The sequence below is a fragment of the Grus americana genome, chromosome 2 (genome assembly GCF_028858705.1).
Source record: "Grus americana isolate bGruAme1 chromosome 2, bGruAme1.mat, whole genome shotgun sequence".
Lineage (NCBI taxonomy): Eukaryota > Metazoa > Chordata > Aves > Gruiformes > Gruidae > Grus > Grus americana.
Genome location: NC_072853.1, coordinates 76473778 through 76490455, shown reverse-complemented (window position 1 = coordinate 76490455; position 16678 = coordinate 76473778). Strand labels below are relative to the sequence as shown.

General features: G+C 40.2%; 1 protein-coding gene across 2 annotated transcripts in view; it reads right to left on the bottom strand.

Annotated features, from left to right (window-relative positions):
* The window catches only part of DDC (dopa decarboxylase), an 81315-nt gene extending 65895 nt beyond the window's left edge, over positions 1-15420 (bottom strand). The window contains exons 1-2 of one of the 2 annotated variants that reach the window (XM_054817997.1): positions 15282-15420; positions 14372-14467 (exon numbers count right to left, since the gene is read on the bottom strand). The gene's annotated coding sequence lies outside the window, so the exon portion shown is untranslated. The remainder of the gene's footprint in view (positions 1-14371; positions 14468-15281) is intronic. The other variant, XM_054817995.1, reaches the window with a different exon arrangement.
* Between the last annotated feature and the right edge of the window lie 1258 nt (positions 15421-16678).

The following is a 16678-nucleotide window of genomic DNA, read 5'->3' as shown; positions in this document are numbered from 1 at the left end:
CCCATAAGAAAAAAAGTGGTTTGGAGGTTTCTCCTATTTTTCCTTTCTCCCTGAATTCGACTGAAAATGTTGAAAATTCAAAATATGTTTTAAGGGTGTAAGATATGCAGAAACTGAAAATGTCTCTAGTAAACATAAAGATAACTCAAATCTAACTTCAATGTTTCATCCAAAAGGCTTGCAAAAGGTAAATAACTTTCAAAGGAAATTAAAAATGGAAACTAAAATTAGGATTGGAGTATCAAAATGCTAGTTTAATCAGAGTGTTGAAATACCATCTCAAAGTCATCTAATGTGGTTTTTTTACTTTTCTGCTGTACCTGTAACTTACCTTAAAAGTTGCTGTGACCACCAATAATTGTATTTTCTATTAAAATCATATTTTTTTAATTCCTCAGGAAGAGAAAGGAAATAAAGTGTGAGAGGTATAATAGGCAAGGTGGAAAAAGGAAATTAAATGCCCTTCTAAAAAGCATATCCTGTGTCTCGCTATAATTCTATTAATTCTTCTGGCTTTTCCTAATTCTTCTCATCAACAAATCTTTGCTTGACAGAATCTTTCAGTGGTGGACAAAAGCAAGATCGTAAATTTTTCTGTAACAGGTGCTGGCTAAGTCAGACCTGCTGTTCCAGACCGTACAGTGTGCTGGTGCTTTCACAGAGAAGAACTGCTCTTACTACTAAAACACAATCAATATAGATCTCTCCTTTACTGCCAAACTCTTTCAAATTTCAAGATACCAGTGTGTGAGAAATAGCAGATGATCCTAAAAAGTTTAAAGGCCAGGGCTTGTTGGTAAGCAACCAACAGATCTTATTCTTCACAGTTAACATGAGACGGGCTTCAACATGATTTTGCACATGGAGGTATGTCACCCTGATGATGATATATAATGGTTCTGTGCCCAATTTATTAACCATTGCTGAACGCTTTGGTTTGCAAACAAGGTAGGAGAGATAACGTGTTTGAACAGGAGGCTCCAGCACAGCACTGGAGAACGATGCAGACAATGTGTTATCAGTTAATTTGCAGTCCCATTGCCAGACCATGTGCACAGACATGGATCCGTTAAACAGTTTGTACCCACTTTCCAATAGTTTTCAGCTCTTCCATCATTATATAATGCAGATTAGAAATTAAAAGGAAGTTTCCCAAGCCTTTAGTCAAGTTAAGATTAGATGGCTTTACTCCCAACTTTATTTTTCCTTCACCTGAACAGCATCTCATGCCAGCCTCCTGGTATGGCTCTAGTTGCTAAATTGGGTCAAGATGTGTTTGTGCTGTAGTTCACTGCGCCTAACATTATTTGAGCAAACCTGTTCTAAGGTATAATATGAAGGGCTTTAAATTGTCTCAGATATCATCAATATCTTTGATATTGAGAATATTTCTTGAAACAATTAATTAGGAATCATGCTAGCGCAATGTTTGTGCCTGTTTTCAACGTTTGGTGTCAAGGGAACAGTCAGTGTTGCCTAAGCATAAGAAAAACCACTGGTTTGTTGACTAGAATATGGTTTACTCCTCATCCATAATTTAGGGATGCTATTTGGAAGTTACAGGCCTTTTTTCCTGCTTTGCTCGCTGTTGCTCCTTCAGAAAGAAACACTAGTAGAACCCTGTCTTTGTCTGTCTTTTTTTCCCCAATATATTCTTTCATGAATGTAATAATATCAGTAATGGAAAAGAAAATTATCTAGAAAAAGGAAAATGAAAGAAAAAACTCTAAGAATCACTCAGATATACTGGAATGAAAAGTCCTTATATGTTCCATAAACAAGCTCCAAATCTGCATGAGCCATAAAGATGAGAAAAGACAGAAGAGAATATTTTAGCAGAAATGTGCAACTAACAATTTTCTGGATAAAACAGAGGATGCATTTCCTTTGGAAGAGAGTAAGAATTAAATAAATCCTTCAGACACAAATAGATGGATTGCTTGCCTCATACGAGGATAAAAACTAAGTCTCCTGCAGAACATAAGTAGACTTTGCAACAGATTAGCCAGGAGATGAATCTCAGACAGAGCTGACAAACTGGGAAAGTATCTGTCTTATCTTTCATGAATATTTTATATACGACTTGTTTTCCTTGTTCAGTTTCGTATTGCTGTCTGTGTGAACATGTGAAGGTAAACCAAAGAAGGAGAAAAAGGAACTGCTAACGAAGTGAACATGGACACAGACTCAAACACACTGCTTCACTTCGGAGGAGTTAACATACCACTTGCTGGTTGGAGGCAGCCTAAGCACTTTACTCTTATGGAAGCAAGCCTACAGAAAAGAGAGAGGTTGTGATGAACTGGAAAAGTGTCAATAGAAAAACTGACAGGCTGTGAAGAGTCACAGAGACAGTGAGAGCAGGTTGCAATCACAGTAGGCAGGCTCTTCCAATACAGAGATAGGAATAGCTTCTGCTGTGAGCTGAGATGTGCTTACCTAGCAGTGTTGGCACTGCTGGGGCACTCATCCAGCATTATATTGCTCACAGAAAGAATTTGGTCAAGCATTGACCGCTGTGAGCCTCACAGAAGCTGTGGCTCATAGATGAACTGCTATCAGGGCTTAAATGTACTATTAAGACCTCATGTCAGAAAAGCAAATTATAGCAGTTTATGAATGGAATAGTCCACTGTGTGGGTGAAAAGACAGACCTAGGTGAGGCATGAGGAACAAGATGGCTTGAGATACAGAGGGAACATAATGCAGTGCTTGTTCTTATGTAAGTGATTTGTTTTGATCATTGTTTACAAAGATATTAAAGATCACATAACGCGTGGTCCAGAAGACATTTTGTCACTGGCTGTGATTAATGCATTGTCATAAGGACCATGCACTACCATGCACTGCTTGCAATAAGCTTGGAAGAGCATTTGTGTCCAATATAAGCCTTGAGTCATTCTTTATGGGATGAGAACAACACTGGAGTCTCCTCAGTAAGACCATGTTGGTGCTCACTTGTCTGACATTACAGCAAGTACTATGGCAAGGGATCACACTGGCATTTCTTGCCCTTCCTCCCTGACAGCTTTGTTGCAAAGGTGTCTTTGACTCCCTTTCAATCCCGTGCTAACGTGATTTTTACCATAGTTACTGCTACTATGAAGAAAATTAACTCTATCCCAGCCAAAATCAGCACACTGTCTCAGAGGTGGCAGTGATATATATATATGTACACACTTCAACCGCTCGAGTGCAATGTGTGATTTTTGCTTAGGAAGATGCATTTACACTAAGATGAGAGGCTTTCCATTGGAGCCATATGACTGGTATGCCCTGCTCCTGACTGCTGATAATATGGTCAGCATAACCAAAGCCATTTCTGAAAAATGGCCACATATCACCTCCTCTCTTCCCCTTTTTGACACTGTGGTCATCACCAACATGTGACAACCTCTGTTATGGAACCGCCAGATCTCCTGTCAGCATTGTGACAAGACTATTTGCCCACCGAACATTGTGGCCAGGATGTGGTGACATCTGTTACGGAACAGGGAAGCGTAACAGCACATGAGATATTGTCTATAAAATCAAGCAGCTGCAAGTCTTGCTGCTGGACAGCAAAACCTGTGATCCCCCAGTGGTCTGGGACACATCCACCACTGTCTTCTTCCTCCGAAGACTGAGTGACTCATGTTCTTTTGGATAAAGTCTCAGTCCAGATTATGATTATTGTGTCATGCACTGATTATTAAGAATTTGACCCAATCCGCAGAGGGTCCAGTTGACCAAAAATCCAGATAGCTAAAGGCCCTAGACAGTAAGAAAGCTACACTGTTTAGTAGAAATTTTGCTTAACTGAAAGTATGATAATTGATAAAAACTTTGTGCAACAATAAGCTACACTAAATGCTAGAAATTGTAGATAACAATAAGCTATGCTGGTAATTAAATATTTTATACAATAATAAAGCTCTAATTGTAAGTACAACCCTGTGGCCAGTCGTCATTCTACCAAGGATCCCTAAAAGAACCTGCCTGTCCCTGTAGCATTGGGTGACAGAGCCACCAAGTGTTCACAGGCTCCATCCTGCCAACTCTGTTAGAAGGGAAATCATCTCCAGCTAGGAGGCAAAACAGCCAGCCAGGAAAGATAACAGCTTAAGCTGCTGCAGGTAGCTTCACAACAGCGCAGCCAGCTGTACCCCACTCAGAACTGCCTGCCATCCGTTCTCCTTATGATACTGTTCACTTCCACACCTCAGATGATAGATAATCACAGCTTCCACATTATCATTAGGAGAGACAGGCTCTCATTTAGACAGGATTTATATGTGACTGAAGGAGATAGGCAGTTAAGTAAGAATGATAGTCCCGTGCATTCATTACCTTTGTGCTCAGAGACCTTAGTTCAAGTTCTTGTTTCCAAGTACAGATGCAAGTCTTTGCCATACGCTGTACAATTCTGGGTAAGTCCTCAGGGGAAGCTTCCATAAAATATTTCACTAGGAAGTGTTGTTCTCTTCCAGATTATTTTTCTGTGTTACCAAATTTGGCTCCAACTCCATTTGGAATCCAAATGGCCTAAATCTAGGCCAGGTTTAAAGTGGCAGCACCTCCCCACCCATACTCCGGCAGTTTGTTTCTGGCCAGAGGCACAGATTTTGAGCCTCTCTGTGCTGAGGTCAAATGCTGCCAGTCTAGAAGCAACCTGCCTTTACAGCACTCTAACATTCTGCATAGTTCTCTGAAAGACAGTTTAGGAAACTCCTGGGAGTTTTGAGATTTCCTTTTTTGGTTTGGTTTCCCCCCCCCCCTTCTAACTCTCTAAAAATCTCTTTTATTTAGGAGCAATCTTGATTTACATAGTCTTAAGGGACATCTCTTCTAGCTCTACCACCAGGCTAACTTTTGTCAGCAGGAAGTGGTTCAGAAATGTCATTTTTCACTCTTCTTCAGTGTTCAGACAGCAAAGAATAGACAGAAAGTATGCTGAGGGAAGGAGCATCACTACCATGGTTTATGTTACATACATTGCAACATATAACAGAGCAAAATGCCTTACCTGCCTATAGCTTCCACTGAATTCTAGGGGATAATATTTTCAGTTTCCCTCTTTCTAGGGGATAATATTTTCAGTTTCCCTCTTTCAACAAGACACCAGTCTAAACCTATTCCTTTTGCCCACTGAAGAAACAATTAAAAAACCTGCTCTGCGTCTACTTTCTCTGACTTACGAATGATTTACAAGCAGTCAGTATTTTACATTGGTTGCTAATTTTGTTTCTTAATATGTGTGTTTGGCATGTAAAATCACACTAACCTTTCATCAAAATTATGATTTATTTACTGTATCTTACACAATAATAACCTCATATACCCCAGGTCAGTAGTCTACTTGTTGTGTAACTGCAGTCTTCAAGAAAAATAATTAGAGTAATTATTCTACTACATTAAAAAAATCAAGCTTAGCTCAAGATGCTTCAACTGCAAGTACAATGCACATCAAGCATATTCCAAGCCTGCAACATTGCTAAGCTAAAGGAAATAACTCAATGCAGTGTTAAACAAGGGATGAATTACATGACCTCCCTACAGAGGAAGACATTTCCTATTCACAGAAAAAAACATGAGAAACAGTGTTGTATATTCAATGGGTACTTACAAAAAATGGTTAGTTTCTACCAATCCTAGGATAGCAAGCTGTCACAAAAAGCCTGACAGTATTTCTGGATCCTCAAGACAATACACTTCTTTTCAGCTTTGCAGCTTACAGCTCTGCTGGCTGCTATTGCTGCTACCCAGGAAGACAAGCTGTAAAACTGTGATGGCAAGGTGACCAGAAGCATCCTCAACTAGCGTGTAGAAGACGACTGGGGAATAAGGGATCCAGAACATGTGTTAAGACTCAAAACATTCGCTATGGCTCTGCCTGTTGAATTTGGAATAGAGATAGGAGGAGCTGTGGGTTTTCTTACAATGAAGCTATATTCACATCCTCATCAGGCATCTAAGTGTAATTATTTTTTTCCAGGAAAAATGGGCTGCATATTGGGATTGAACTGGGAGCATACAGGCACTGTGCAGTGAAGCAGAGAATAACGTACAAATTACAGCAGAGGACACAACTCTGTGTGCTCACAGCTCAGCTACACGCCATCATCTAGTACTACCCATTTCATATGTATATGTATGTTCATCCTGTTAAATACCTATTGAATATGCCATTTATATTCATACTATCTCCTATTTGGTTGAACAGATAACCTGCCTGATGCTTTTCAAATAAATGAATGGTGCTTCTAGGTCTACATTTGTTCTGTTTTCCTTCCGGTCTCCTTTTACAGATACTTTTCTTGAGCAAAAGGGTGTTTTATGCTGCTTTGGATACAAGAAATTTTGATGCATCATCTTAGTAATTTCACTACTTATCAGAGGCTTCTGTTGTTAAAGTAACTACCAGTAGTCTGTAGGAACTGTATTTTTTTCCAAAAAAACCAATCCTCTTCTGAAAACAACTACTGGATCCATTTCTAACATGGAGTGGTGCTGAGCAGTAGAAACTGCAAAAAGATGACAAATCAATACCTGGTGGCAAGGTCAGCTATATTAGATGTGATACTCTTTGTAATGTAACACTGTTGTAATAACATGATGTAACAACATTCAAAGCTTCAGAATAGCAATCACCCTTCTTCACACAAATTTTTGCATTTTATGTACCAAACATATGTACACTAAAAATAAATACTTAAAAGCAATGTGCAGCAAATGGCCTCCATCACAAGTTCTTTTTAAGAATGAGGTTGTGGAGCCTACACTTCATGTTAGGAAGAAGCAAGACAAACAGGTGTGTGAATATTCCTTTCCTAGTGAAACAGCACAAACAAGCCAATAGGTCTGCCACAGAACCTGCAGGATATCGAGATTATTTTAAGTTTCAAAAACAATGAAACATCAGAGCTGGGGATGATTTTCCAAATAAAAATGTAACTAAAATGTGTTTTTTAACAGCCATTTTCAACAGCAGGATAAATAAGAACAAGTGAGAAAGAAGGTGCTAACAGACAGTACTTACTGATCTGTAATTTTTTTTTTTAATTTTGTAAGATTAATAACAGTGGCTTTGTTCCACCTTTAATACCTAAATCCTTCTGCTGGCTATGAAATTTTGCCCAAATGTATGGATCCTTAAAATGACTACTCATAAAGAGATATTACGTCAAAAATTGTTGCTCCAAAAGGGCACAATGTATTTTTAAGAAATATATATTAGAAAGGATAAGAAATCTGCTCTTGAAAAGTTAGGAAAATGTTACCCAGAGGAATCTCCAAAATAAAGAAAAAGTTGTAAAAGTTGTAGGAACAAAGACTGAGATTTTTTCCTTTTTTTTTTTTTTTTTTTTTTTAAACCTTTTAACCTTGGAAGGAAACGTGTGAGGAAGCCACAGTAGTAGGAAATGAGTAGTTCACCACTCAATCTTAAAGTCATTTAAGGACTGGTATGCAGTTAAGTAATTACTAGGCTGAACAGAACAACATTGAACATGGTAACAAATTACTGTAATGGTAAAAAAGTTTTTTTTTAAAAAAAGGATTAAATGGGCAAAAAATATGTTTGTATCTCAGATTCTTGGATAGTGCTAGATAGAAAATCACCCAAAGCCAGGAGCATACTCATTAGGGTGTACAATAGAAATATACATCAATAACCTTGAAAAAGAGGAGGTAGAGGTAGGTGTAAGAACAACCCAGGGCATGGATTCACACGAAAGTTGTGTGCTGTGGGCAGATATTCTTGAGATCAGTCTTATAAAAAGCTAAGTTGCCAATGCAGCTACAGAGAATACTTACACTTGCATATAATAATACTAATGTATTATTTTTGTGCCTGTGTGATTTATCTTTCATTAGCACAAAACACATTTGTAAGGCTCTGGGTTTTGTTTTTTGAGTTTAAACTTTGCATCACAATAAATGTTATTTTCAGTAGCCTAGCACAATAAGGCACCTATCCTGGCAGGTGTGGCAGGCCCCAGAACTGTGGTCCTGAAATACTCAGGAATCAACACCTATGTACCTGGTCTCCAGGTATCTAAGACAACGGTACAATATAGGCCCATTTAAAAGCTGGCAAGGCAGGCACATGAGGGGATGAGTTGTTGTGCCAAGAAAAAAATTCTGGCATGTGTAAAGCAACAGAAAACAGGAGAGAGAGCGTGAGGCACCTGTCATGTTAGCAACCAGCAAATAAAGGACTTCTGAGAGCCTGGAAACATCTTTTAACAGGAGCTTAACATATACAAGCATGTGTTTACATACCCATCTGAGCAAAGGCTGTACAGTATTATCCTCAACAAACATGACAAGGAAGGTATCACTAAATAATTAAATAAATTCTAGGACATGATAAAAAGGAGGATTCTAGGGACAGATGCCAACATTAAATATAAATTTCCTTGGAGGAAAAAGAATACTGAAGAAAAAAGATTATGCCAGAAGAAAAATGATCAAAATGTTAAAAAACAGAAAGAAAGGAAAAACATGGGAGTATGTGTAATGTGTGCATCCAGTTAGAGCCGGCTGTTTTTTCTGCTGGCTCAGGCCACATGGCCAGTGGGGAAACCACTCAGGACTGCGTCAGGCCCCTGCTGCTAGATGGTGACTGCCAGGGATGCCTGTAATTGCACTCTGGTTGGGGTGTGAAACGTTTTCTGTGTGAGCATCCACATTCCTTAAAGCTATGCTTATGCTGTTATTGTTTACAAAGCTTTCCAAATGCTTTCTATTACTTAATTGGTGAGTTTGAATTAATCAGTGGAATTGGTTAATTAAGGTGAATGAATACAAAAAAAATTTATTTTATTTCAGAACTTATATGTCTAGGTAATGATAATTCTGTATCTACATTTGTTATGAAGTTTGACTGTATAGCCCATTTTATCATTGGTCCTTAATGCTACATAGCATACAGAGATTTCCAAGCTATTTCTGTACTATCAATTTTTTCCTCTGCATCTACATTGTAACATTAAATTTTGTTTACACATTATTTTGAAAATGTACTGATATGAGGGTTTTTTCCCCACACATTTAGATCATCAATAGAATGTTTTTAATTATTAACCTTTTAATATTTAATATTAAAGACATTGTTAACAACTTCCTTGTTTCTACCTTTCATGATGGATGTTTCAAAAAGATGTTCTATAGCCATCATTTCTTTCTTTCCAAAGATCCAGTCTTTTGTTCCCTGGGTGTTTCCACTTCCTATGCAAATTCTGTAAAATTAGCCGGTCTTTGATGCTTAGGCAGAAAACGTTATCATCTTATGAAACGTCTTGAGTAGGTGTTAATAGCCATAAGCAAATGATACACAAAATATTCCTCTTTCTCTCCCACAACTTCTCTTAGATATTAGTTTATCTTTTATTACAGTGCAGGCTTACTCATCATTCCCCTCTCAGACCTGTCATTAGCCATCACTACAGTGAGTATTTCCTCTGGTCCATTCTTTCTACGTCCCATCTCAATCACAGTTTCTGCTGATGAGGTCTGGTAGACTCCTCTACGTCAGCTGCCTAAAATACATGAAAGCTGCATTACCTGGGGGCTTTTGTATTTGTTAGTAGGCATGTGAAAGCTTGCAGTGAAAGGACATCATCCCACCATCCCATCCCCCTCCCCTTTTTTTTTCCTATTAAAAATGCAGCCACAGGAACCGAGGGGGGAGAGCTAGGAATGTCATATGTTGAATAGTCAGTGCAGAGTCTCAGGAAGCTCAATAACATTAATTCTGAAGTAACATAGCATGCAGAGGGAGGGTGGAATTAAGCCTCCAAAAATCTTAAGGGCCAAACTAATGGACTTAGTCCAAGCAACCTTGGTGGCACTGTTGAATGAAAACCTGTTTAATAAGTAGCATGATCAAGAATAGCAAGAAGTTTGGATCCAATAAGAACAAGTTGGTGAATTATACGAAAAATATTCTAGTGACTTTTGATCAATTGTTGGAACAGTTCTGGAATATTCAATATTCTCTCAGATTTTCACTTTCAAAAAGACTTCACCGCCCTCCTGGAGTTTAAGAGAAGATTCTCTTCAAAGGCACTTACCCCCTCCTCTAGGGAAGATTCAAATGAATGGGCCTGGTTAGTTTTGGAAACAGAACAACATGAGGGAAGTCAAGGAAAGGATAAGGCAAAGAAAGAGTAAAGGGAGAAGATAAAGAACTTCTTTCTGTATTTCAAATTTCAAAAGCCCAAGAGGGACTACTCAGTGAAATTAAAAGATAGCAGATTAAAAACAGACAGAAGGAAACGCTTTTTCACATGATGTGTGGTTAAAACTGCTGAAAATATAATTATCACAGGAAGCACTGCAGTCAAGAACTCAGCAAGATTCTGATGGGTTTGCAGATGTATAAGGATATCAAACATATCAAGAGCAATTTAAAACTGCTGGAAGGCACATGTATTTCTTCAGGGAAAACTGTCCAAGCATTTTAAAACTGCACAAAGAAATGTGCTAATCAGAGTGAGATAGAAAGAAAAAGGTCTCTGCAAGATAATGCACCCACAGGAAGCCATTAAAGAAATGTCACCTCCTCCTAAATCCTCTGGATTCATTCTCTCTCCCTCCCTTTAAAGGAACAGCACAGAAAGGGGCAATTTGAGCCTCACTGAAAGACCAGCTCCTTTACGGTTCTGTCTGAGATAAAAAGGTCTCTGCCAGCCATCTCCCCAGCATGCTGACATTTCAGCAGCCTCCAGCCTGTCCAGTGTATCTGGAAATGTATATTCACTTTGAAATTCATATACTTAATTCTACAAGTAGCTGGATTGTTTCTAATTTTCTGAGTTCAGTTTGTTTTTAAAAGCAGAAAAGCAGAAATCACCATATGTAGTATTTCTGTAATTTGCCATCTCGCTTTTTTACACAACTAAGTAGTCATAGTAATGATGCTTGCTTCCTGTTACTTCATGTTAATTGTACCTGCACTGTCATGTGTCAAAGAAAATCTAAAGACTGTGATTTTTTTTCATCTAAATGAAACAGTTTGTCAACAGCACAACTGAATGCAAGGGAGGGCAAAACATAGGGAGGTGTTATAAGCAAATTAACAGTAGTATTACTCTGACACTGAATTTATAGCCTTCCTAAACAATAGACTCCAGTGTTGGGTTTGGTTTTTTTGTTTTGGTTTGGTTTGGGGTTGTTTTGTTTTGTTTTTTTTTCCTAGGATTTCATTTCCATTGATCTTAGCCTGTTACTTTGCATTCTGTCCACCAAGCTGGAAGAGATTATTCCCTTCCTCTTTGTAGTATCTTTCTACGCATTTTAAGATGCTACTGTATCCCTTGAACTCCAGATTACATGACAGTATTGCTAACACCAGTGCTTGACGTTACCCTAGCAATCAGACAGTAGATGGTACTTGGTACATAAGAAAAAGAATTTTCTGAAGCATAAGGAATGTCACAAACCCAAGTTTGGCAAGACTGTCTTGAAACTCTGAAATGCTAATAATAACCCTCACTTCGGGTTATACGTGTTCCATGCAGTTACTGCTATTACGGCTTCAATTGCTTCCAGTACTAAGATCAGAAGAGCCCCGTGTCCTCACTCCTTATACCCCTTTCAGTGACTGAAACCTTTCCACCTTATCTTTGTTCAAGCCACTTCAAAACCTTCCTAACCTCTCTGCTTCATATCCAGTCTTGTAAAGTGTGGTGGCTTGACCTTGGCTGGGGGCCAGGTGCCCACCAGAGCTGCTCTATCACTCCCCTCGTTCACTAGATGAGGGAGAAAAAGTATAACAAAAATCTTATGGGTCAAGATAAGGACAGGGAGAGATCACTCACTAATTATCGTCACAAGCAAAACAGAGTAGAGGAATGAAAAATAAAACTAAATCTTAAAACACCTCCCCCCACCCCTCCCATCTTCCTGGGCTCAACTTCACTCCCGGCTTCAACCTCTGCCCCCCTCAGCAGCACAGGGGGACGGGGAATGGGGGTTACGGTCAGTTCATCACACGGTGTTTCTGCCGCTTCTTCATCCTCAGGGGGAGGACTCCTCTCATCCTTCCCCTGCTCCAACATGGAGTCCCTCTCACAGGAGACAGTCCTTCACGAACTGCTCCAGCGTGGGTCTCTCCCACAGGGTGCAGACCTTCAGGACCAGACTGCTCCAGCGTGGGTCCCCCACGGGGTCACAAGTCCTGCCAGCAAACCTGCCCTGGCGTGGGCTCCTCTCTCCACAGGTCCACAGGTCCTGCCAGGAGCTTGCTCCAGCGTGGGCTTTGCACGGGGCCACAGCCTTCTTTGGGTGCCTCCATCTGCTCTGGCGTGGGGTCTTCCACGGGCTGCAGGTGGAATCGCTACACCCCCTCATCCTTCCTCCATGGGCTGCAGGGGGACAGCCTGCCTCACCATGGTCTTCACCACGGGCTGCAGGGGGATCTCTGCTCCGGCGCCTGGAGCACCTCCTCCCCCTCCATCTGCACTGACCTTGGTGTCTGCAGAGTTTCTTACATCTTCTCACTCCTCTCTCTGGCTGCAAAAGCTCTAACTGGTTTTTTTTTCCTTCTTAAATATGTTATCACAGAGGTGCTGATTGGCTTGGCCTTGGCCAGTGGAGGGCCCGTCGTGGAGCCGGCTGGCATTGGCTCTATCAGACACAGGGGAAGCTTCTAGCAGCTTCTCACAGAAGCCACCCCTGTAGCCCCTCCGCTACCAAAACCTTGCCATGCAAACCCAACACATAAACATAGGCTGTATGTAACAGATTAGGAGATACATCCTCTATAGAGACTGTTTGATAGGTTACACAGTGCTGGAATCACATCTTTGCCTTCGGTTCACCCCATGTTCCTACATCCAGACTTACAGCTTACTTACTGATGGAGAATCAATGGAAAAAAAAAAAATCGTGTGCTGCCATTAATCCTCACATCAATCATCATCTTCTTAGAGACAGAGTCTCTCTAATTGTCTGCCTTTGAAACTGCAAGGAATAAAATCAGTAATAAAGTAATACATTTGACATAATACAAGAATAATAACATTCAACTATATTTGACTGCCTATAAACCATCCAATTCCTCTGAAAACATACAACCAGGAAGGGGAAAACTAAAATTTATTACACCTTCACAAACCTCAGAAAACTTTCCCAGAATTTTAAAAACAAATGTTCCTTTCAAAAGCAAGAGGGAGAAAATGGTATAGTGTTATTTAATAGTAAACTGTAAGAGCAACTTTTTTTGTGTACAATGCTCTTGCCAGCTGTCTGACAAAGAAACTAATACTAAAATCCCAATTTGCCTTTCATGTAATGACTATTTACCATAAGATCTCTTCTCCTGTTTATTTGTTTTTTGTGAATAGATGGAGATACAATCTGCACAGGATCAAGAAAGAAGGTGAAAAACGTACAACAAAACAGTTGTTGCATTCAAAACATTTTCTACAGGAAAGAGATCTTTGCCAAGAGATAAAACACATAACCAGCATTTGTTAGATGGGAGGGTCATTGAAGGAACACTGGAGACCTGTGACCATGCAGAGGCAAGGGACTTAGTTGAGCTGAAGAACAGGATTGTGATTAGGACATGCTGGAAGTAAGCTGAATTTGTTGTACAGGTTGGACTAATTTTTTTCACTTACAAATGATGGTATTACAAAGTACTGTTGGCCATACATTTTTGTTGATTATGCAATATATTACCTGTGATTGAAAAATAATTATTATTTCTGGTGCCTCAGAAGAATGAAGCAGCCACTTTTTGATGTATAATGGAAGGAACAGGGTAAGAAACATATACTAAAGGGAAAGATTGAAGCAAGAGGGAAATTTCCCAGGGACGTATATCAATTGACCATCCAAAGAAACTCTCTGACAACTTTAAACAACCTTTAGCTATTTTCTTTCCATTACACTGTAACAACTCACCATCTCAAACGCCATTACCCATCCCATCACCTACTTGTCTTGGCTCTGCACACTTCCCGTGAAAGAGAAGCCAGCTGTCTGGCAAAGGGGGAAGGCAAAATACATCTCAAGTTTTCTGCACTTTCACAAGATTAATTTGCCAGCTTGCAGCCACCTTTGAAAACTCTCCTGTTCCATCTCCTTACTCCCAAACATGAGGTTTCAGCAACCTCTTTGTTAACAGAGCTTTTCTATTATCTTCTAAACAGATAAAAAGATGAAACTGCCACCTATCCCAGTCCTGCTATTTTACTCTACTAACTTCACAGTATGGGACAGAGAGGAGAGATGGCAGTCTCCGTTTTACCAGGGAAGCAACAGCTTTACCCCATTATGTGTGCAGAAAGGACATAGCTGCATAATTAAAAATCCACAGTCCACCCCCTTGATCTCAGTAAAACCCCTATTCTTGCAACAGACATTCCAGTTTCCTCACTTTGCTTGTAGTCTTCGTTACTGGTGGGGGGATGCACACTTTGAATGTCAGACTTCCAGGATGCGCTTCCCTCATGTGTCACTCTCCTGAGGAAACCTTTCAGCAGGCATCACAGTTGTATTAGAAACTTGTTTTTCATCACACTTTCATTAGGGTATCTATTCTTTCTTTTCCTTTTATTTACCATGGATGTAAATTATGTAACATAAATGGTAAATGGTAAAATTGTCATTTTATTCCCCTTTCCTTTTCCAGCTATATCTCTATGAACAGCAGTTCCAATTTCATCATCTCCTTGCTCTCTGAACCCTACTAGTGTTGAAATAATTTTTGCTGTTCTACATTTAGCCACACATATAATTTTAATGTCAATGTATGGGGATCACTCCAGTTCATGTGCCATAAACAGAACCTTTACAGGAGGACAAGCCCAATATGATGCATTTACAATGAAACTAAGCTACAGGAACAGGAAAACTGAATTTTCAAACATATAAGAACCTTTTTTCTGACCAAATTTGAAAAGGTTAATAAAATTCCCTTGTCAGCAGGGATTCAGCTCCTAGATTGCCCAGTATGCCATCATTCAGAGGTATTGCCTTCCCTCCAGACTGCTTCACTTTACCAGTGCCCTCAAGTCAATTTTTAGAAGCAGTTAAGAAGAGATTCTCTTAAAAATGTTTTGAATTGCAAAGTTTTGATTTTAAAATACTTCACGAACTCTTGACTGTTTAAAAAAATTGGCTTAAGCACATGTCAATTAAAATAGAACTACATTTAGCATATTATGCTGCATTTCTAAATGCTCACTATCTTAATACTAACAAATCATGCTAACTTTTCAGATCAGATTATTTGGTGAAAGTACAGAGGTAACTTCACTTTCAGACATTCGTGAGTTTATCCTTACCTGTTTGGAGATTTCACTCCTTTTCCAGGTAGTTTGGAAACAGGTATTTTCTGTAGTTCCCTTATACTCTCCCGTCCTGTGAAGAAGAGGTTGTCAGAAGCAGCTAAGGAATTTTAATCTCAAGAAAATTCTAGGTCTTTTCCAGTAACTATCTGGTCTTCATTGCTACTGCGCTTGTCCTGCACTTTTTTGTTAATCATTAACTATGTGTAGCATTAGCTTTATCAGTTATTCTTTATCAACAAGGGAAAAAAAGGAAACTTGTGAATTCATTCAGTGGCAGTTCACAGGCATTAGGATGGGAAGGACATGGGACTTTTCACTGACTCACAGAGCCTCAGGTGAAAATACACTGGGTGTCAGCAAGACGTGGAATAGAGAGAGTCAACAACATGCCTCTGCCGAATTGAAGCCAGGGAATTATGTTGATAAAAATATCTACACACCTGAGATGTCTGGCAGTTCACCCTAGAAAACAAGTGGGACAATTAAGGGCACAGCAAAGCCAGACCCCACAGGAGCCTGGCTGTCAGTGGCTCCCATGTCCTGGCCAGCTGTGCCAGCCACCCCGGCACTGCCGAAGGGTGAAATCCTCACACTCACAAACCGGAGGCATGCTCTGCTTCGCAGGGGTCAGGACGCGATGGGAGGGGATGGGCACCCTGCTGCCTTTGGGGTCAGCCTTGCCCCCTGATGGTACTGCCAGCCATTAGTCAGTGCCACCATTTGCAGCTAGTGCCCCACAGGAGGCTGGCAAACCTGGCCCTCACTTAGAGCTGTTTTACTGCTCTTTCACAGGAGACAAGGACCAGGGTGCTGCCCTGCTTGGTTGCTGCCATAAAACAAAGCAAACCAAAGAAAGAAAGAGAAAAAAATAACCTCGTATATTTAACACAGGACTGTGAGATCCCACCCACTCGGGCTCCACTGTGGGGGCCCATCTGTGGCCACCCTCTGCTGGCCTGGTCTGGCTTGGCCTGGCTGATGGAGGAGGTGGAGGAGGAGAGTTAGGGGGGACAGGGGATGGGGACCCTCCCTGCTTGCAGCTTTCCGGCATGCAAAACCTGGCTTCCTTCAGCTCTGGAATGAGGCAAAGTCCAGGCTGAATTTCAACTAGCCTGCACTGATGCATCATAGAATCATAGAATTGTTTTGGTTGGAAAAGACCTTTAAGATCATCAAGTCCAACCGTTAACCTAACACTGCCAAGACCACCACTAAATCATGTCCCTAAGCACCACAGCTACATGTCTTTTAAATATCTCCAGGGATGGTGACTCAACCACTTAGCTGGGCAGCCTGTTCCAAATGCTTGATAACCCTTTTGGTGAAGAAATGTTTCCTAATATCCAGTCTAAACCTCCCCTGGTGCAACCTGAGGCCATTTCCTCTTGTCC